This window comes from Oncorhynchus gorbuscha, linkage group LG16 (genome assembly GCF_021184085.1).
Source record: "Oncorhynchus gorbuscha isolate QuinsamMale2020 ecotype Even-year linkage group LG16, OgorEven_v1.0, whole genome shotgun sequence".
NCBI lineage: Eukaryota > Metazoa > Chordata > Actinopteri > Salmoniformes > Salmonidae > Oncorhynchus > Oncorhynchus gorbuscha.
The window spans coordinates 28745642-28768503 of NC_060188.1; the positions used below are offsets into that span (position 1 = coordinate 28745642).

Genomic DNA, 22862 nt, shown 5'->3' on the forward strand with positions numbered 1-22862 from the left:
TGGGAAACGTAACAATTGGTATTACAGACTCGGTCAGGGACAGGTTAAAAATGTCAGTGAAGACACTTTCCCGTTGGTCAGCGCAGTACACGAGTACACGTCCTGGTAATCTGTCTGGCACTGCGGCCTTGTGAATGTTGACCTGATAAAGGTCTTGCTCACATTGGCTACGGAGTTCGTGATCACACACTTGTCCTGAACAGCTTATCCTCTCATGCATGCTTCAGTGTTGCTTGCCTTGAAGCAAGCATAGAATTTACTTAGCTTGTCTAGTTCGCTCATGTCACTGAGCAGCTCACGGCTGTGCTTCCCTTTTATAGTACGTAATAGTTTGCAAGCCCTGCGGCATCTGATGAGTGTCAGAGTCGGTTGTAGTACAATTCAATCTTAGTCCTGTATTGATGCTTTTCCTGTTTGGTGGTTCATCGGAGGGCATAGCGGGATTTCTTATAAGCGTCCGGGTTAGAGTCCCGTTTCTTGAAAGCGGGAGCTCTACCCTTTAGCTCAGTGTTGATGTTGCCTGTAATCCATGGCTTCTGGTTGGGGTATGTACACACGGTCACTGTGGTGACAACGTCATCAATGCACTTATTGGTGAAGCCAGTGACTGATGTGGTGTACTCCTCAATGCCATCGGAAGAATCCTGGAACATATTCCAGTCTGTGCTAGCAAAACAGTCCTGTAGCTTAGCATCTGCTTCATCTGACCACTTCCTCATTGAGCGAGTCACTGGTGCTTCCTGATTTATTTTTTGCTTGTCAGCAGGAATCAGGAGGATAGAGTTATGGTTAGATTTGCCAAATTGAGGGCGAGGGAGAGCTTTGTATGCGTCTCTGTGTGTGGAGTAAAGGTGGTCTAAAGTTTTTTTCCCCTCTGGTTGCATATGTAGCATGCTGGTAGAAATTAGGTACAAAGGATGTAAGTTTCCCTGCATTAAGTCCCCGGCCACTAGGAGCGCCACCTCTAGGTGAGCATTTTCTTGTTTGATTATGGCCGTGGACAGCTCATTCAGTGCGGTCTTAGTGCCAGCATTGGTTTGTGGTTGTAAATGGACTGCTACGAAAAATATAGATGAAAACTCTGTAGGTAAATAGTGTAACCTACTGCTTATCATGAGGTACTCTACCTCAGGTGAGCAAAACCTTCCTTAATATCTAATATTAGATAGCGTGCAACAGCTGTTTTTACAAATAGACACAGACCGCCACCCCTTTTCTTACTGGAGGCAGCTGTTCTATTTATACTATAGTAAACTGTAAATACTATAGCATACTTCTTTAATATTTGCAAAAACAGTAATAAATCCTACAGTATACTACAGTCTGCATAAACACAATGCTCTTTTAACCATAGTAATACTACAGAATTTAAACAACAGTAAACTATAGTATTTTTTCTTGTGGGCCTGACAGAAGATGTGAAGACAGAAGACACTTCCCTTGTATGATGGAGCTGAGCAGGAAGTACATGCTGGCTCACAACATGAACTGCATGCTGAAGAGTTTCCCCAAGGAGTACAACATCTTCCCCCGCACCTGGTGCCTCTCGGTGGAGTCATGATGCTCCCATTAGTCAATTGGCACTAGCCTAGTTAAACCAAACTGAATGTTGCGCTCACCATCGGGGCATAAAATGTACTTTTTAGTCCCCTAGCCACTGTGGCCAGTAGATTAAAAAATCTAGCAACTGGGTGGTTTGAGCCCTGAATTCTGTATGTCAGACCGTATACCGCGGGTATGACAAAGCATTTATTTTAACTGCTCTACTTATGTTGGTAACCAGTTTGTAATAGCAATAAGGCACCTCTGGGGTTTGTGATATATGGTCAATATACCACGGCAAAGGGCTGTGTCCAGGCACTCTGCATTGCGTCGTACACAAGAACCACCCTTCGCTGTGGTATATTGGCCATATTTTATTTATACCTTTATTGAACTAGGCAATTCAGTTATTTTCAATGACAGCCTAGGAACAGTGGGTTAACTGCCTTTTTCAGGGGCAGAACAACAGATTCATACCTTTTAGCATGGGGATTTGATCTGCAACCTTTCGGTTACTAGTTCAACACTCTAACCACCTGCCACCCATATACCACACCCCCTCGGGCTTTATTGCTAAAATAATAATTTTTGTGACCTGAGTCTTAACCAAAATATCATAGATGCAAAGAGCGTTACTGTGTTACTGTGACTGTGGTAGCGAGATTCAAGTCATGTTTGTGCCTGTGAGATTAAGTCTGATTAGTGGAAGTGGTCTTCAGCTTCCCTATCATTTCAAACATAGAAAAACAACTTAGCTTGTGAACAAAACAATGTTAATTAGCAAATAGCACAATGACAAAGTCTCAATTCAGTAGACTTTCCTTTCAAGTAAATTAGACCTATTTTTATGCCTGTGCGCAGCTCTTCCAAAAAAAAGGTATCTTTCACTCAGCTTTTCACGTGTGCATAGCTCCCAACCAGGCAGTGTTGCAGTACGAAGTGGAGTGGGCTATATAGGATTTGTATTTCTTTGACTCTTTGCGATTCATTTATCAGCTATGAAACAAAATGGCGCAAAAACTTTCAAAACAGCTGCTGCAGCATTTATTTTACTATAAATGTGATCATAATTGATTGACTATTTTTATTCACAAATGAAATTCTTGCACTGTGGAGTCCTGACCAACTGCACACTTGGCTGGTGAAATCGACATCTAACCCAACAATGCCAAAATCTACCTGCATTTGGCAGGTGGCCGGTGTTCATTTTATGCCCTGCTCACCATTCAATCTGGTTTAACCAGGCTAGATTTATACACCTTTTACATTAGATAATATACCCTTATCCTTTTAATTGCATGATGTCTGTGATTGGAAATCCCAAACTCATTCTTAGAGGGGAGACAGACACAATTGGTCCTGTACCCTGCAGTGGACGTTGAAATTTGATACGGCTGTCTATTTGTTATCTAAGTCAAGGGTTCCCAACCTAGGGGGCTCGCCCCCCATATGGGATGCTACCGTTTCGTGGGGGGATGTGGGACCTTTGATTTTAAAAAACTATAAAACAATTCACAGTTCTCGATTGTTTATACAGATCTAAAGTAACTAAAATATCTGCAATCCTTTAGGCTAGAAACAAGCTGTAAAATGGCGCTGTAACTGATTTTGTACATAATGTTGCTGCTACCATCTCTTATGACCAAAAAGAGCTTCTGGATATCAGAACAGAGATTACATACCTTGAACTAGACAAAGAATGTTTCTTTAATGAGTCGGACGAGAGGGATTTACTCCAGACACCCGACAAGGCCCTCATACCCGTCATTCGCAGGAGAAAGAGACAGATATCGCTGAAGGAGATCGGGGTGCCTTGTAAAGATTAGGTGACAAATGACTAATCTACCTTTGCCATCGGTACTATGGGCCAACATACAATCGCTGGATAATAAGTGGACGAACTACGAGCTGGCAGAATTCTGGATCATTGCTACTTGAACTTCTGCGATGCATACAAAGCCCTCCCGCGCCCTGCCTTCAGAAAATCTGACCACGAATCAATTTTGTTGCTCCATGCCTAAAGACAGAAACTAAAACAGGAAATGCCCGTGCTCAGGTCAATACAACTCTGGTCTGACCAATCGGACTCCACGCTTCAAGATTGCTTCAATAAAGTGGACTGAGATATGTTCTGGATAGCATCAGACAGCAACATTGATGTATAGCTGACTCGGTGAGTGAGTTTATTAGCAAGTGCATCAGAGATGTCGTACCCGCTGGGACTTTTAAAACCTTCCCTAACCAGAAACCGTGGATTAATGGCAGCATTCGCAAAACTGGACGCGCGAACCACTGCTTTTAATCAAGGCGACCGGAAACATAACCAAATACAAACAGTGCAGCTATTTCCTCCGCAAGGCAATCAAACAAGCAAAGCGTCAGTACAGAGACAAAGTAGAGTCGCAATTCAACGGCTCAAACACGAGACGTATGTGGCACGGTCTACAGTCAATCATAGATTACAAAAAGAAAACCAGCCACGCACAAACATCGTCTTGCTCCCAGACAAATTAAACAACTTCTTTGCTAGCTTTGAGTACAATACAGTGCCACTGACATGACCTGCTACCAAAGCCTGTGGGCTCTCCTTCTCCGTGGCCAACATGAGTAAAACATTTAAACGTGTTGACAATCGCAAGGCTGCCGGCCCAGCCTTGGTAAGGGTAGGTAACAACACATCTGCCACGCTTGTCCTCAACACAGGGGCCCCTCAGGGATGTGTGCTCAGTCTCCTCCTGTACTCCCTGTTCACTCATGACTGCATGATCTAAATCATATATGAAAGTAGAATAGGAGCAGGATGAACTTTGGCTGTTGACCTTAAAAAAATGTTTTTATTGTACTACACTTACAAGAAGATGTGAAGAAAAAGATGCAGCTGGGATTATTAATGGTATAATAAGCAATTTTACATAACATTTCACAATGCAGATTGTTTATCATTATAATAATAATAATAATTGGCCTTTATACTGTCACATTCATTGATAAAATTGACTCTAAATGGTATTTATTTTAAATACTGCAACTCCACGAATGGTGGTCTTGACTGATTTGGTGGTCCCCGGAACGGAAAAGTTTGGGAACCGTTGAGATGTATGTTGATCCTGTTCCCATTGTATTCAATATTACTGAGTATAATCTATCATATCCATTAACTGAGTTGTCAGGGTAAAGCAGAACAGCAATTTTCTCAACCTGTCTTGTCATAATTTCCAGATATGCTACTTTGTTTTAGCCATTCTTATTTGTTGTTCTTGTCCCTCTGCCACCACAAACAGCAATTGGTTATTGACGGCTTCAAGTTTGACCTACGCATCTACGTGCTGGTGACGTCTTCGATCCCCTCCATATCTTCCTGTATAAGGAGCGGGTGCACGGCACAATGGGCACAACCACAGAATGGGGAATGAGAGGGCAACATGTTTAGCATTGAAATAAACATGAGATGTACACAATGTCATTGGTCTTTCGTGTTCATGCTGTGTAGTTCTGTTAGGGACCATAGACAATGGTAACATTTGATTTCTGTCGGTATTGACATGTTGTATATCGTCCGTCTGTTGTAAGCGTGTTCAAGGGGACAGAGACAGACAGGAACACAATCAAACACAGACACGCAGGCAGACGGACTTAAATAAGATAGACATCTGTCCTTGAACTCAGACCTACAATGGGTGTGATCAATCTTGCGCCTCTCAAACAGTATTTTTTTTTTACCAGTGATATGGCCCCATTGATGACTCAAGCTAACGTTTTACTAGCTCTGTCATAAAAGACTTAGCAAAAATGCCCAACATGCAAGCACTGTGAAAGTACTCCTGGTTTCTAAGTTCCTCTTCGACACAGTCTCTATTTTACACACTGGCCTCTTTCATGCACCTGACCACCTACGCCATTAACAAACAAAGTGAGAACTTTGGGATGAGAACGCTGGCATCGAAAGGTGTTCTATTGACACGGGTCTTCCTGGGCTTTCTCTCTGATGCTGTATTTGACACTTTCCTCTAGCGTGGACATGTACTAGTGCTTGGTTCCAGGAAGGGAAAGGCAAGCACAACTTCTATTCTTTTAGGTATAAATTATATATGTTTCCCTCTCATTAGGATAACAGCTCAATCCACTTGAGAAAACCCTGTCTGTCACACAACTGAGAGCATGCTTACGCGACCTGTGTCAGAATGAAGCTGCTGGATCAATTTATGTCAGTCTAAAAGCAACGACTCAGAGCTGTCAGTCATGTCTCACTCTGAGACTTATGGCCATCTCCAGCCCAGGTCCCCCGCGCCATACTTGTATCAGTATTCAAGAGCCACAGCCAGGCTTGTCAGCAGGCCAAGCAGCCAATCTTATTTGCAGCATGTGTCACAACTCAGGAGGCTGATATACTGCCACTCATATTTCATCACTGCCTTGGTATGTTGAGCTTATTATAGCCTCCCAAACAAAACTAACTTCTAGAACCTTAACAGTGGGGATCAAGTGAAAATGAACGTGTGTCTACAGTGTACACACAGACAACATTGTGATGGTTAAAAGTGTTCGCAAGACGAGGGAAGGGCATTGGAACAGGTCTATGACACGATGCACAACCAATACTGTATGTGACGACATTCCTGTCTGACTGTTTGAATGGTCTTTCTCTTGCTGTCTCGCTCGCTGTCTGTCTTTCTCTGTCTCTCCCCTCTGTCTGTCTCTCTCCCCCTCCCTACAGGAAGTTGTCGACTCTGACCTGTCTCCTGGAGACGGTGACACGTTGAAGCTGTGGGCCGACATTGAGGATGTGGCGATCAAGGCTCTGGTCTCAGCCCACTCAGTGCTCCGCCACAGCTACCACATCTGCTTCCTGCACCACGCCACCTCCAACAATGCCACCGGGGGCCTACTTCGAGATCCTGGGCTTCGACGTGCTCATCAACCACCGCCTCAAGCCCTGGCTGATAGAGGTGAGACCACACACGCTCACTTGCTGATGTATTTGTACAGTGTGATGTACTTGTGTATTTGCGTGTGGAGATCAACCACTCCATTAGCTTCACCACAGTCCCCAGGCTGGACAGAGAGGTGAAGGACAGGCTGCTGTATGTATAATCTGGGGGCCTGTGACCGACGCAAAGCCACAGAGGAAGAGGCGCAGGATCAGAGACTGGCTGCAGCACGTCCGCTCCAAGGAGACACGGTGTGGTGACGACCCTGCAAAACTTCAGTCACAATACAGTCACAGCACAATCATTGTAGTCACTTCACTGAGTCATGACAGTCACAGCACATGGATGTTATGGAGTCATAGCACTGAGACATAATAGGGTGATTCCACGCTAGGAAGGCACGGAAATATCTCAGATTGTTTGGGCAATTCTCACATAGAAACCTAATTGGGAGGAAGGATGTTTGATATGCATTTTACATCGTATCACAAACAATTGTTTTGAAAATCATGATGAAACTGGCCAATGTAAGCCTGTTTTAGTCGTTTTTGAGTCATAATAGTCTGTTGCTCTTGGGTCATAATAGTCTGCTGCTCTGAGTTATAATAGTCTGCTGCTCTGAATCATAATCTGCTGCTCTTGAGTCATAATAGTCTGCTGCTCTTGAGTCATAATAGACTGCTGCTATTGAGTCAACTGCTCTTGGGTCATAATAGTCTGCTGCTCTGAGTCATAATAGTCTGCTGCTCAAGTCGTAATAGTCTGCAGCTCTGAGTCATAATAGTCTGCTGCTCTGAGTCATAATAGTCTACCTTGACTTAGTCATAATTGTCTGTAGCTCTTGAGTCATAATAGTCTGCTGCTCGAGTCATGAAAGTCTGCTGCTCTGAGTCATAATAGTCTGCTGCTATTGAGTCAGCTGCTCTTGAGTCATTATAGTCTGCTGCTCTTGAGTCATAATAGTCTGCTGCTCTGAGTCATAATAGTCTGCTGCTCTGAGTCATAATAGTCTGCTGCTCTGAGTCATAATAGTCTGCTGCTCTGAGTCAAAATAGTCTGCTGCTCTTGAGTCATAATAGTCTGCTGCTCTGAGTCATAATAGTCTACCTTGACTTAGTCATAATTGTCTGTAGCTCTTGAGTCATAATAGTCTGCTGCTCGAGTCATGAAAGTCAGCTGCTCTGAGTCATAATAGTCTGCTGCTCTGAGTCTGCTGCTCAAGTCATAATAGTCTGCTGCTCTTGAGTCATAATAGTCTGCTGCTCTGAGTCATAATAGTCTACATTGACTTAGTCATGATTGAGTCTGCTGCTCTTGAGTCATAAGTCTGCTGCTCTTGAGTTAAAAAACTGTAGCTCTGAGTTATAATAGTCTGCTGCTCTTGAGTCATAATAGTCTGCAGCTCTTGAGTCATAATAGTCTGCTGCTCCAGTCATAATAGTCTGCTGCTCCAGTCATAATAGTCTGCTGCTCTGACTCATAATAGTCTGCTGCTCTTGAGTTAAAAAAAACTGTAGCTCGGAGTTATAATAGTCTGCTGCTCGAGTCATAAGAGTCTGCTGCTCTTGAGTCATAATAGTCTGCTGCTCCAGTCATAATAGTCTGCTGCTCTGACTCATAATAGACTGCTGCTCTTGAGTCATAATAGTCTGCCTTGACTTAGTCATAATAGAGTCTGCTGCTCTTGAGTCATAAGTCTGCTGCTCTTGAGTTAAAAAAACTGTAGCTCTGAGTTATAATAGTCTGCTGCTCGAGTCATAAGAGTCTGCTGCTCTTGAGTCATAAGAGTCTGCTGCTCTTGAGTCATAATAGTCTGCAGCTCTTGAGTCATAATAGTCTGCTGCTCCAGTCATAATAGTCTGCTGCTCCAGTCATAATAGTCTGCTGCTCTGACTCATAATAGTCTGCTGCTCTTGAGTTAAAAAACTGTAGCTCTGAGTTATAATAGTCTGCTGCTCGAGTCATAAGAGTCTGCTGCTCTTGAGTCATAATAGTCTGCTGCTCCAGTCATAATAGACTGCTGCTCTGACTCATAATAGACTGCTGCTCTTGAGTCATAATAGTCTGCCTTGACTTAGTCATAATAGAGTCTGCTGCTCTTGAGTCATAAGTCTGCTGCTCTTGAGTTAAAAAAACTGTAGCTCTGAGTTATAATAGTCTGCTGCTCGAGTCATAAGAGTCTGCTGCTCTTGAGTCATAATAGTCTGCTGCTCCAGTCATAATAGTCTGCTGCTCCAGTCATAATAGTCTGCTGCTCTGACTCATAATAGTCTGCTGCTCTTGAGTTAAAAAACTGTAGCTCTGAGTTATAATAGTCTGCTGCTCGAGTCATAAGAGTCTGCTGCTCTTGAGTCATAATAGTCTGCTGCTCCAGTCATAATAGTCTGCTGCTCTGACTCATAATAGTCTGCTGCTCTTGAGTTAAAACAACTGTAGCTCTGAGTTATAATAGTCTGCTGCTCGAGTCATAAGCGTCTGCTGCTCTTGAGTCATAATAGTCTGCTCCTCCAGTCATAATAGTCTGCTGCTCTGACTCATAATAGTCTGCTGCTCTTGAGTCATAATAGTCTGCCTTGACTTAGTCATAATAGAGTCTGCTGCTCTTGAGTCATAATAGTCTGCTGCTCTGAGTCATAATAGTCTGCTGCTCTGAGTCATAATAGTCTACCTTGACGTAGTTATAATTGTCTATAGCTCTTGAGTCATAATAGTCTGCAGCTCGAGTCATGAAAGTCTGCTGCTCTGAGTCATAATAGTCTGCTGCTATTGAGTCAGCTGCTCTTGAGTTATAATAGTCTGCTGCTCTTGAGTCATAATAGTCTGCTGCTCTGAGTCATAATAGTCTACATTGACTTAGTCATAATTGTCTATAGCTCTTGAGTCATAATAGTCTGCTGCTATTGAGTCAGCTGCTCTTGAGTCATAATAGTCTGCTGCTCGAGTAATAATAGTCTGCTGCTCTGATTCATAATAGTCTGCTGCTCTTGAGTCATAATAGTCTGCCTTGACTTAGTCATAATAAAGTCTGCTGCTCTTGAGTCAAAAAAATCTGTAGATCTGAGTCATAAGAGTCTGCTGCTCTTGAGTCATAATAGTCTGCTGCTCCAGTCATAATAGTCTGCTGCTCTGACTCATAATAGTCTGCTGCACTTGAGTTAAAAAACTGTAGCTCTGAGTTATAATAGTCTGCTGCTCGAGTCATAAGAGTCTGCTGCTCTTGAGTCATAATAGTCTGCTGCTCCAGTCATAAGTCTGCTGCTCTGACTCATAATAGTCTGCTGCTCTTGAGTCATAATAGTCTGCCTTGACTTAGTCATAATAGTCTGCTGCTCTTGAGTCATAAGTCTGCTGCTCTTGAGTTAAAAAACTGTAGCTCTGAGTTATAATAGTCTGCTGCTCGAGTCATAAGAGTCTGTTGCTCTTGAGTCATAATAGTCTGCTGCTCCAGTCATAATAGTCTGCTGCTCTGACTCATAATAGTCTGCTGCTCTTGAGTTAAAAAACTGTAGCTCTGAGTTATAATAGTCTGCTGCTCGAGTCATAAGAGTCTGCTGCTCTTGAGTCATAATAGTCTGCTGCTCCAGTCATAATAGTCTGCTGCTCTGACTCATAATAGTCTGCTGCTGTTGAGTTAAAACAACTGTAGCTCTGAGTTATAATAGTCTGCTGCTCGAGTCATAAGAGTCTGCTGCTCTTGAGTCATAATAGTCTGCTGCTCCAGTCATAATAGAGTCTGCTGCTCTTGAGTCATAAGTCTGCTGCTCTTGAGTGAATAGTCAAAATATCTGTAGCTCTGAGTTATAATAGTCTGCTGCTCTTGAGTTATAATAGTCTGCTGCTCTGAGTCATAATAGTCTGCTGCTATTGAGTCAGCTGCTCTTGAGTTATAATAGTCTGCTGCTCTTGAGTCATAATAGTCTACATTGACTTAGTCATAATTGTCTATAGCTCTTGAGTCATAATAGTCTGCTGCTACTGAGTCAGCTGCTCTTGACTCATAATAGTCAGCTGCTCTTGACTCATAATAGTCTGCTGCTCTTGAGTCATAATAGTCTGCTGCTCAAGTCATAATAGTCTGCAGCTCTGAGTCATAATAGTCTGCTGCTCTGAGTCATAATAGTCTACCTTGACTTAGTCATAATTGTCTGTAGCTCTTGAGTCATAATAGTCTGCTGCTCGAGTCATAATAGTCTGCTGCTATTGAGTCAGCTGCTCTTGAGTCATAATAGTCTGCTGCTCTTGAGTCATAATAGTCTGCTGCTCTGAATCATAATAGTCTGCGCTCAGTCAAAAATAGTCTGCTGCTCTGAGTCAAAATAGTCTGCTGCTCTTGAGTCAAAATAGTCTGCTGCTCTTGAGTCATAATAGTCTGCTGCTCTGAGTCATAATAGTCTACCTTGACTTAGTCATAATTGTCTGTAGCTCTTGAGTCATAATAGTCTGCTGCTCTGAGTCATAATAGTCTGCTGCTATTGAGTCAGCTGCTCTTGAGTCATAATAGTCTGCTGCTCTTGAGTCATAATAGTCTGCTGCTCTGAGTCATAATAGTCCGCTGCTCAAGTCATAATAGTCTGCTGCTCTGAGTCATAATAGTCTGCTGCTCTTGAGTCATAATAGTCTGCTGCTCAAGTCATAATAATCTGGGGCTCTGAGTCATAATAGTTTGCTGCTCTTGAGTCATAATAGTCTGCTGCTCTGAGTCATAATAGTCTACCTTAACGTAGTTATAATTGTCTGTAGCTCTTGAGTCACACTAGTCTGCTGCTCGAGTCATGAAAGTCTGCTGCTCTGAGTCATAATAGTCTGCTGCTGTTGAGTCATAATAGTCTGCTGCTCTGAGTCATAATAGTCTGCTGCTCAAGCCATAATAGTCTGCTGCTCTGAGTCATAATAGTCTACATTGACTTAGTCATAATTGTCTATAGCTCTTGACTCATAATAGTCTGCTGCTATTGAGTCAGCTGCTCTTGAGTCATAATAGTCTGCCTTGACTTAGTCATAATAGAGTCTGCTGCTCTTCAGTCAAAAAAAATGTAGATCTGAGTCATAAGTGTCTGCTGCTCTTGAGTCATAATAGTCTGCTGCTCCAGTCATAATAGTCTGCTGCTCTGACTCATAATAGTCTGCTGCTCTTGAGTTAAAAACTGTAGCTCTGAGTCATAATAGTCTGCTGCTCCAGTCATAATAGTCTGCTGCTCTGAGTCATAATAGTCTACCTTGACTTAGTCATAATTGTCTGTAGCTCTTGAGTCATAATAGTCTGCTGCTCGAGTCATGAAAGTCTGCTGCTCTGAGTCATAATAGTCTGCTGCTATTGAGTCAGCTGCTCTTGAGTCATAATAGTCTGCTGCTCTTGAGTCATAATAGTCTGCTGCTCTGAGTCATAATAGTCTGCTGCTCAAGTCATAATAGTCTGCTGCTCTGAGTCATAATAGTCTGCTGCTCTGAGTCATAATAGTCTACCTTGACTTAGTCATAATTGTCTGTAGCTCTTGAGTCATAATAGTCTGCTACTATTGAGTCAGCTGCTCTGAGTCATAATAGTCTGCTGCTCAAGTCATAATAATCTGGGGCTCTGAGTCATAATAGTTTGCTGCTCTTGAGTCATAATAGTCTGCTGCTCTTGAGTCATAATAGTCTACCTTGACGTAGTTATAATTGTCTGTAGCTCTTGAGTCACACTAGTCTGCTGCTCGAGTCATGAAAGTCTGCTGCTCTGAGTCATAATAGTCTGCTGCTGTTGAGTCATAATAGTCTGCTGCTCTGAGTCATAATAGTCTGCTGCTATTGAGTGCAGTCTGCTAGCTCTGAGCTCAAGCCATAATAGTCTGCTGCTCTGAGTCATAATAGTCTACATTGACTTAGTCATAATTGTCTATAGCTCTTGACTCATAATAGTCTGCTGCTATTGAGTCAGCTGCTCTTGAGTCATAATAGTCTGCTGCTCGAGTCATAATAGTCTGCTGCTCTGATTCATAAGTCTGCTGCTCTTGAGTCATAATAGTCTGCCTTGACTTAGTCATAATAGAGTCTGCTGCTCTTGAGTCATAAGTCTGCTGCTCTTCAGTCAAAAAAAAATGTAGATCTGAGTCATAAGTGTCTGCTGCTCTTGAGTCATAATAGTCTGCTGCTCCAGTCATAATAGTCTGCTGCTCTGACTCATAATAGTCTGCTGCTCTTGAGTTAAAAAACTGTAGCTCTGAGTCATAATAGTCTGCTGCTCCAGTCATAATAGTCTGCTGCTCTTGAGTCATAATAGTCTGCTGCTCTGAGTCATAATAGTCTACCTTGACTTAGTCATAATTGTCTGTAGCTCTTGAGTCATAATAGTCTGCTGCTCGAGTCATGAAAGTCTGCTGCTCTTGAGTCATAATAGTCTGCTGCTCTTGAGTCATAATAGTCTGCTGCTCTGAGTCATAATAGTCTGCTGCTCAAGTCATAATAGTCTGCTGCTCTGAGTCATAATAGTCTGCTGCTCTGAGTCATAATAGTCTACCTTGACTTAGTCATAATTGTCTGTAGCTCTTGAGTCATAATAGTCTGCTGCTCGAGTCATGAAAGTCTGCTGCTCTGAGTCATAATAGTCTGCTACTATTGAGTCAGCTGCTCTGAGTCATAATAGTCTGCTGCTCAAGTCATAATAATCTGGGGCTCTGAGTCATAATAGTTTGCTGCTCTTGAGTCATAATAGTCTGCTGCTCTTGAGTCATAATAGTCTACCTTGACGTAGTTATAATTGTCTGTAGCTCTTGAGTCACACTAGTCTGCTGCTCGAGTCATGAAAGTCTGCTGCTCTGAGTCATAATAGTCTGCTGCTGTTGAGTCATAATAGTCTGCTGCTCTGAGTCATAATAGTCTGCTGCTCAAGCCATAATAGTCTGCTGCTCTGAGTCATAATAGTCTACATTGACTTAGTCATAATTGTCTATAGCTCTTGACTCATAATAGTCTGCTGCTATTGAGTCAGCTGCTCTTGAGTCATAATAGTCTGCTGCTCGAGTCATAATAGTCTGCTGCTCTGATTCATAAGTCTGCTGCTCTTGAGTCATAATAGTCTGCCTTGACTTAGTCATAATAGAGTCTGCTGCTCTTGAGTCATAAGTCTGCTGCTCTTCAGTCAAAAAAAAATGTAGATCTGAGTCATAAGTGTCTGCTGCTCTTGAGTCATAATAGTCTGCTGCTCCAGTCATAATAGTCTGCTGCTCTGACTCATAATAGTCTGCTGCTCTTGAGTTAAAAAACTGTAGCTCTGAGTCATAATAGTCTGCTGCTCCAGTCATAATAGTCTGCTGCTCTTGAGTCATAATAGTCTGCTGCTCTGAGTCATAATAGTCTACCTTGACTTAGTCATAATTGTCTGTAGCTCTTGAGTCATAATAGTCTGCTGCTCGAGTCATGAAAGTCTGCTGCTCTGAGTCATAATAGTCTGCTGCTATTGAGTCAGCTGCTCTTGAGTCATAATAGTCTGCTGCTCTTGAGTCATAATAGTCTTCTGCTCTGAGTCATAATAGTCTGCTGCTCAAGTCATAATAGTCTGCTGCACTGAGTCATAATAGTCTGCTGCTCTTGAGTCATAATAGTCTGCTGCTCTGAGTCATAATAGTCTACCTTGACTTAGTCATAATTGTCTGTAGCTCTTGAGTCATAATAGTCTGCTGCTCTGAGTCATAATAGTCTGCCTTGACTTAGTCATAATAGAGTCTGCTGCTCTGAGTCATAATAGTCTGCTGCTATTGAGTCAGCTGCTCTTGAGTCATGAAAGTCTGCTGCTCTGAGTCAATAGTCTGCTACTCTTGAGTTATAATAGTCTGCTGCTCTGAATCATAATCTGCTGCTCTTGAGTCATAATAGTCTTCTGCTCTGAGTCATAATAGTCTGCTGCTCAAGTCATAATAGTCTGCTGCACTGAGTCATAATAGTCTGCTGTTCTTGAGTCATAATAGTCTGCTGCTCTGAGTCATAATAGTCTACCTTGACTTAGTCATAATTGTCTGTAGCTCTTGAGTCATGATAGTCTGCTGCTCTGAGTCATAATAGTCTGCCTTGACTTAGTCATAATAGAGTCTGCTGCTCTGAGTCATAATAGTCTGCTGTTCTTGAGTCATAATAGTCTGCTGCTCTGAGTCATAATAGTCTACCTTGACTTAGTCATAATTGTCTGTAGCTCTTGAGTCATGATAGTCTGCTGCTCTGAGTCATAATAGTCTGCCTTGACTTAGTCATAATAGAGTCTGCTGCTCTGAGTCATAATAGTCTGCTGCTATTGAGTCAGCTGCTCTTGAGTCATAATAGGCTGCTGCTCGAGTCATGAAAGTCTGCTGCTCTGAGTCAATAGTCTGCTACTCTTGAGTTATAATAGTCTGCTGCTCTGAATCATAATCTGCTGCTCTTGAGTCATAATAGTCTGCCTTGACTTAGTCATAAGAGTCTGCTGCTCTTGAGTCATAATAGTCTGCCTTGATTTAGTCAAGTCTGCTGTTATGAGTTTTATGGTCCAATCTGCACGGACTCATAATAGAGTCTGCGCTGAGTCATATGCAATTATCCAAACATAAAATGAAAAGGGAGCACAAAGAAAATCTCATTTTACCAAGCCCATTCCAATGTCCTCTGTGCTCCAGGAGCAAGGAGCAGAGCCAGTAGCAGCTGGTCCTCATAGCCCTGAACTACCTGGGCGGCTTCCGCAGGATCTTCCCCTGCCCGGGAGGGGAGGAGTAAGACAAGTACCTCAAACACAGCAGCTCTTCCAACAGACTGCTGCCACCAAGGCCAGAGAGAGGTGCACCAGGTAGACACACACACATCACCCACACGTCAGTACCAACCTCAGTGCCGTACATAATGTGTGCATGTTTCCTGGATCCACAAAGTGCCCTTCTGCCCCGTCCATCTCGATGTGAGTACTGTCTTCTGCCTGCTGCTGTGTCCTATGGTCACCTCAATCCCCTCCCCCCAAAAAACAATGTTTCTGTTACCTGATGAATAACATTGCATTGCCTCCTCGTCTCAGGGGGCTGCAGCTGAGAGCCAGCCTGCCCAGAGACCTGGGCATCATAGACCAGGTGTACCAGCTCCTCAAGGGAATGCCCTTCTATAAAGACGTCACAGTGCCACTTGTTGTCAAGACTGACTCACGGCAATACATAAGCAACATGGCTGCCAAGGTGAGCACTTTTCCAAACGTACGCTTATCTGAAGTGCACTTATCAGTAGTCAACTGTGTACGGTACTATGCATACAGTAGGGCAAAAAGAGTATTTAGTCAGCCACCAATTGTGCAAGTTCTCCCACTTAAAAAGATGAGAGATCTCCCCCTTGTTGTTTGCTTTGGCATTGCACTACGCTCTTATGATGCCATTCAAGATATAATCAGGGCGGGCTTGGAGCAGAAAGTCTCGCTATATGCTGACGACCTCCTTTTGTTTATCTCCAACCCTGATACCTCATTGCCACGTGCCCTATCTGTTCTTAAAAATTTTGGATCAATCTCAGGGTGCAAGCTGAATCTAGGCAAGAGTGAGCTTTGTCCGGTAAACAAGGCTGCTTTAAAGTGCTCTTCTACAAGTTCTCAGTTTAGGATTGTCCGGGATCAATTCACCTACTTGGGAGTTAAAGTGACAAGGCAATATTCAAATTTGTTTCAGGAAAACTTTGTTGCTCTAGCAGACAGTTTGAAACAATCTTTAAATTTTTGGAATTCGCTACCCCTTTCTGTTATCAGAAGGATTCATGTCATTAAAATGAATGTGTTGCCCAAATTTTTATATTTATTTCAATGTTTACACATTTTTATTCCAAAATTATTTTTTTATTTCACTGGATCAAACATTCATGCATTTTATTTGGGATGGGAAGGTACCACAGATTGGTAGAAAACATTTACAGAAGCCTAGATCATTAAGCAATCATTCATGACTTACAGAACCCTTCTTTGGTGCCTTTAAAGACTCGATGGGAAAAGGATTTGGGGGAGGAACTTGGGGAAGACGCCTGGGAATCTGTGCTGCACAGGGTGCACTCATCCTCTTTTAGCACTAGACACAGCCTCATTCAATTCAAGGTGGTTCACCGTATCCACTGGTCGGGGGCCAAACTTGGAAGAATATTCTCTGATTTTGATCCTACCTGTGTCAGATGTAAAGTGGAACCAGCCACACTGTTGCATATGTTTTGGGGCTGTCATAAACTGTCATGTTTCTGGGAATTAATATTTAAATGTTTCTCTAATATATATGACACTGTTATAGATCCGTCTCCCCTTACAGCCCTTTTTGGAGTTCTGCCCATAGGTACCCCCCTGTCAAGAATCCAGTCGGACACTGTTGCTTATACAACTCTTTTACCTAGACGGTTAATACTGCAGAACTGGAAGATGGCAGCTCCCCCATCTTATAAATATTGGGTGAGAGATGTGTTGTGCTCTCTGAAACTAGAAAAAATCTAATTCAATTCACGTGGGTAACCCCAAACTGTTTAATGAGGCTTGGGCTCCATTCTGGTCTTACTTTAAACAGTCCATCCTCTGATGGCATTCCAATTAAAACTAAAATAAGTCTGTATTTGACCCCCCTGTGACTTAAGGGTTGGAGGAGCTTCTCTCTGTGTTTTTGCTGGGGGGGCTTCTTTAAGAGGCTCCTCTGTCCTCCACTCGTTACCTGTATTAATGGCACCTGTTTGAATTTGTTATCAGTATAAAAGACACCTGTCCACAATCTCAAACAGTCACACTCCAAACTCTACTATGGCCAAGGCCAAAGAGCTGTCAAAGGACACCCAGAAACAAAATTGTAGACGTGCACCAGGCTGGGAAGACTGAATCTGCAATAGGTAAGCAGCTTGGTTTGAAGAAATCAACTGTGGGAGCAATTATTAGGAAATGGAAGACATACAAGACCACTGATAATCTCCCTCGATCTGGGGCTCCACGCAAGATCTCACCCCATGGGGTCAAAATGATCACAAGAACGGTGAGCAAAAAATCCCAGAACCACACTGGGGGACCTAGTGAACGACCTGCAGAGAGCTGGGACCAAAGTAACAAAGCCTACCATCAGTAACACACTACACCGCCAGGGACTCAAATCCTGCAGTGCCAGACGTGTCCCCCCGCTTAAGCCAGTACATGTCCAGGCCCGTCTGAAGTTTGCTAGAGAGCATTTGGATGATCCAGAAGAAGATTGGGAGAATGTCATATGGTCAGATGAAACCAAAATATACATTTTTGGTAAAAACTCAACTTGTCGTGTTTGGAGGACAAAGAATGCTGAGTTGCATCCAAAGAACACCATACCTACTGTGAAGCATGGGGTGGAAACATCATGCTTTGGGGCTGTTTTCTGCAAAGGGACCAGGACGACTGATCCGTGTAAAGGAAAGAATAAATGGGGCCATGTATCGTGAGATTTTGAGTGAAAACCTCCTTCCATCAGCAAGGGCATTGAAGATGAAACGTGGCTGGGTCTTTCAGCATGACAATGATCCCAAACACACCACCCGGGCAACGAAGGAGTGGCTTCGTAAGAAGCATTCCAAGGTCCTGGAGTGGCCTAGCCAGTCTCCAGATCTCAACCCCATAGAAAATCTTTGGAGGGAGTTGAAAGTCCGTGTTGCCCAGCAACAGCCCCAAAACATCACTGCTCTAGAGGAGATCTGCATGGAGGAATGGGCCAAAATACCAGCAACAGTGTGTGAAAACCTTGTGAAGACTTACAGAAAACGTTTGACCTCTGTCATTGCCAACAAAGGGTATATAACAAAGTATTGAGATAAACTTTTGTTATTGACCAAATACTTATTTTCCACCATAATTTGCAAATAAATTCATTAAAAATCCTACAATGTGATTTTCTGGAGAGAAAAAAAATCTCATTTTGTCTGTCATAGTTGAAGTGTACCTATGATGAAAATTACAGGCCTCTCCCATATTTTAATTGGGAGAATTTGCACAATTGGTGGCTGACTAAATACTTTTTTGCCCCACTGTATATGCTGTACACAGACAGGCATATATAAATACCTGAGCAGCTATTTGAAAGATGTCAGATTATACAGGTTCAAAGGTTAGTACTTTTTATTCTTTAGACTGCAATTTAACAACAGTAAAACAACATGTTTCTTTAATAAAAAGCCCAACAACATTTCCTTCAAACATCCCATTACTGTAAACGTGCAAATACCATGTTTTCTATTAAAGGTCGACCCACGCCTTATATAGGCTTATCCATAAATCCAAACACACATGCTATTTTAATAGCCCATAAATGCTAACACATACGTTTGGTCACTTAAAAGTAATTCAACGCACATTAATATTCCCAGAGGTGCATATTTACAATCTCAGAAATCATAACTTTTAGAGTGCCCCCAGAAATGTTAAATCATTAGTCCAGATATACTAATCTAGAAGTTTAGAGAGGAACATAGACAGCAACACACATGGGCAACACATAGAGAAAGACATGTCTAGCCACTAGACAAACAATGCCATCAATTCTTATTCAACCCCCATTGGAGAAGTGAATGGATGCTTGAGAGCTGTACCACAGGGGTGTCAAATTCAATTTATAGAGGGCCGAGTGTCTGCAAGTTTTCGCTACCTTGTACTTGATTAATTAATTAAGGCCATTGACTAGTTAGGAACTCCCCTCATGTCTTCATTTGACACATTGAAAGGACACAACCAAAACCTGCAAACACATGGCCCTCCAGGAATTGAGTTTGACCCCCCTGCTCTACCACATGCTGATGTTAAACTATGATGTCTGTGTAGCTGGAGTCGTAGGGTGACCGCTGAAGTGCGACCAAAGATAAGGAGCCCTACATTTAAGTCATACATTTAAGTCATTTAGCAGACGCTCTTATCCAGAGCGACTTACAAATTGAGCCCTCTGTACTGTCTGAGTGTCACCCTCCCGGGACTGTTCTGTCTTAGCCCTATTGGCCCTGGCGGGATCAAGACTTGCACCCCCAGGGGCTGGGCCACAGTGTCTCCACCATGCCTCTCCAGGGCATGTGCCCAAATTGGGTGTGAAGTGCACCGATTCGGAGTGAACAATGTTTCCTCTTACCCAGTAAGTGAACTACTAACTATTCCACTTCTTCCTTTTTCTGTGATGCCTGCTTGCCCCACATTGATAGAGATCCCTATCGTTTGTCATACATACTCCTCACCTAACCTTTCCCCTCCCTCCCCCACGACTCATCCTCAGTGCCTCTCTGGGTAAGCTGGGTAACAACAACAGCAGCTTTGCTGAAACGCACATGCAGGGATCTCCCCCTACCACCCTGAGGCTGCCCCACCCCAGGCTGCCCCTCCCTCAGGTATGTGAAGGACCCAGCGCTCCCCAGGCCTCTACACCATCTCTAAGCTAGCCCCTATGACCAAGCGGCCAATACTTCAATTTGTTGATTGCCCCCTCTATATCTGTCATGGCCCTGTCACAGAACAGCAGGTAGGAAATCAGCTAATGACATATAAGATTGTTTGTGGTAACAAATATCACCTCTCATGAGGTTTTGGGCAAATAGGTAATACAAGGTGGGTGAAATAAGATTTTCCTACACCTGTTGGGGAAAGCACAGCAGCTGTCTTTGTCTTCGGCCCATGATCTAAAGTGGATGCAGCACAAGGCTCTCACTCCGGCAGCCCACATCTGGCTGCCGCAGCTCTCCGGTGGACACTTTGTGGCATCGTACGGAGTGATGGAGATATACCAGGCTACAGACCAGACCGTGGTCAACCGCTGTGATTAGGCCATCGACCACCATCACTCCCGGGACCTGGTGAAAGAAGAAGCTATGGATGTAGATACCGGCAAGACTGCTGTCCCTTCCATGAACAAGCCAAACCAGCCGATCTGAGACTCGTTGAGACTGTATGTTGTACAGGTCAACATAACTACAGGTATGCTTGTGGATTGCATGCTCACACTTTTTTTTAACTCCGCCAATATGATTTTGCCCAGATGGGAATGTGGTTGGAACATTGTTTCATCTATCAAGCATCATCAAGAGACATTACTCCTCAATCTGACCACTTCCACCGAGAGACACAGGAATTTAGTCTCTGTGACTTTTTCATCAAATTAACAAAAATGTCTAAACATCTAAATCGATATCTGTTACTTCTCGTTCATGATTTATGGAGCGCTGTTTTGTAATGTTCAGGTGGGTAATATCATTTCAACTCGAACTAGCAGGTGCTTATGCTCAGGCTGTAACTTGTCCTGTTGTCTGAAGCACTGATGGTTATCCACCGCAGTATTTATATCCCATTTGTGGAACTGACTGGCTGGCTGGCTGGCTGGCTGTGAGGGTTAGTGGGAGACACAAGGGGAAGCATTTAAAAAACAAGATGTCTGGTAGCTGAAGGTTAAAAAGTTAGGCCTCCATTTGGAAACATTACATTGAGCGTAGTTATGGTTAGTTGTTAAACACAATCCAGCACCTCAGCAGCTTCTTGTGAATATATCTCTGTCAAGTCACATAGTAGTCATTAATGTCATATTTACAATATTAAGTATATTTGAAAGTACTTATTAATTAATCGTTGGGGGGGTTACAAAGTATACCTTATTTACTTGATGCCATTTCAAGAACTTGTTTAAGGTCTGTGAACCAATCCAAAACGTAAACAATTTCTTACTATGAGCTGCATGTGGAAATAAAAGTGTTGAAGTCTGGTTGTAGAGCATTGTGGCTGTTGATGCCATTAAGAGAAAGAGTCTACGTTATCATGTCGTTAGCATGTTGTTAGCATGTCCAGCAGCAGGATAAAGTAAATATCACACAGTGGCGTTCCCCAGACACAGGCAGAAATGCTGGATGGGAAACAGAGATTTTACTGTCTGCTCTGCTTTCGCTGCTTGGATTGCCCATAGTTCTCTAGTTAGAGAGCCTTCCTTTCCAGTGTCTGTCTGATCTTATTACCTATGCAGACTTCCAGAGGCAAAGAGATTCCCCTCTGTCTGTTCCCATCTAGTGTTTCCATGGCATTTACAGAGGCCATTCCCTATCGCTTCATTCCTTCATTCAGCAGTCACTGTTCATATGAAAGACAAAAGCTCTTTGAGCTCAGAACTCTGAGATTGTTCTTTGAATTGGAGATTGTGCTTTGAATCCTGAGGGATTGTGCTTGTCTGGAGTAGCATTGGTCAAGACAGTGGTAGGGGATTGTGATTTTATTTATTTTTTATTTTACCAGGCAAGTCAGTTAAGAACAAATTCTTATTTTCAATGACAGCCTAGGAACAGTGGGTTAACTGCCTGTTCAGGGGCAGAACTACAGATTTGTACCTTGTCAGCTCGGGGGTTTGAACTTGTCCAACGCTCTAACCACTCTAACCACTTCTCCAACGCTCTAACCACTCTAACCACTTCTCCAACGCTCTAACCACTAGGCTACCCTGCTGCCCCAGGCAACAGGTTTTTACTTGTATCTTACGCCAGCTACGTTGCAGAGGACAGACTGGTGATTGAGAGACCTTGTCCATCATTGCTACTGTGACCGACCTGGATACGACTGCAATTCTCCATCCCCTTTGGTCCCTATAAAAGCTGACACCAATCCAGCAGGTTGCGCCTCTCACAAGCAATTTTATTGAAGGTAAATTGCTAACTAATTTATGCAACAATAAACTGCTTACAAATGTATTCTGTCATTTCATCCAAGGGCACGATGACCACTCATGACGACATATGATTTACCATTCTAATACAATGTTGTGGTTGCAACAACATTTTTTTATTTTTTTATTTCCCAATGCTGATACTATTGTTTTATATAACCTGTCCTCGACAGTCTCGGTAGCCAGTCATATTTAGTCAGGCAAACGCATGATCACAATAGAGCTGTTAGAGATGAACCCTAGACAGAAGAGCCTTCAAAAATGGCTGCTCTTCCCCTTGGTGTCCCGCCAACATAAGCTGTGTTCAGACAGACTAATCTCTCCCTATACTTTGTTAAGCACCTGTGCAGGTGTGGAGACCACAGGGTAATCTAAGGCACTGCTGGCACTTAGAAATCATCTGCCCAGTCATTATGAGTGCTTAGATAAAAGCAATCAATCGAGACTGATTTCATTTGAAACGAACATAGGGTTGAAAACTTCCGTTGAACTTCATTCGGTCCCCTTAATACACCCCAAAATGTACCATACAGTAGCAAGCACTTATAGTGCTGCAGTTATTGGTTTGTTTTTGTTCTTTAAGTGCCATATTGATTTTTCAGTGAACTGTATCCATATCACTGTAAAAGTTCTTGTTTTCAAAAAGACGTGCAGTAAAACATTGTTACACATACTGTAATATATTCTAGACCGCTCCTGTAGGTAAAATCATTAAAGTAGTGTTTGATCTACATTTGAGAAGGGTGACCTCGACAAGTTTTAAGAC

At 42.9% G+C, this 22862-nt stretch overlaps 1 long non-coding RNA gene and 1 pseudogene across 1 annotated transcript; both read left to right on the forward strand.

Moving 5' to 3' along the window:
- Positions 1 to 1447: 1447 nt before the first annotated feature.
- Positions 1448 to 15113, forward strand: LOC123999740 (annotated as a pseudogene).
- Positions 15114 to 15173: 60 nt separating this feature from the next.
- LOC123998625 lies at positions 15174 to 20325 on the forward strand. Its single transcript, XR_006832298.1, has 4 exons — positions 15174 to 15258; positions 15481 to 15634; positions 19402 to 19540; positions 19679 to 20325. It is a non-coding gene; the product is annotated as an uncharacterized LOC123998625 (long non-coding RNA).
- The last annotated feature ends 2537 nt before the right edge of the window (positions 20326 to 22862 follow it).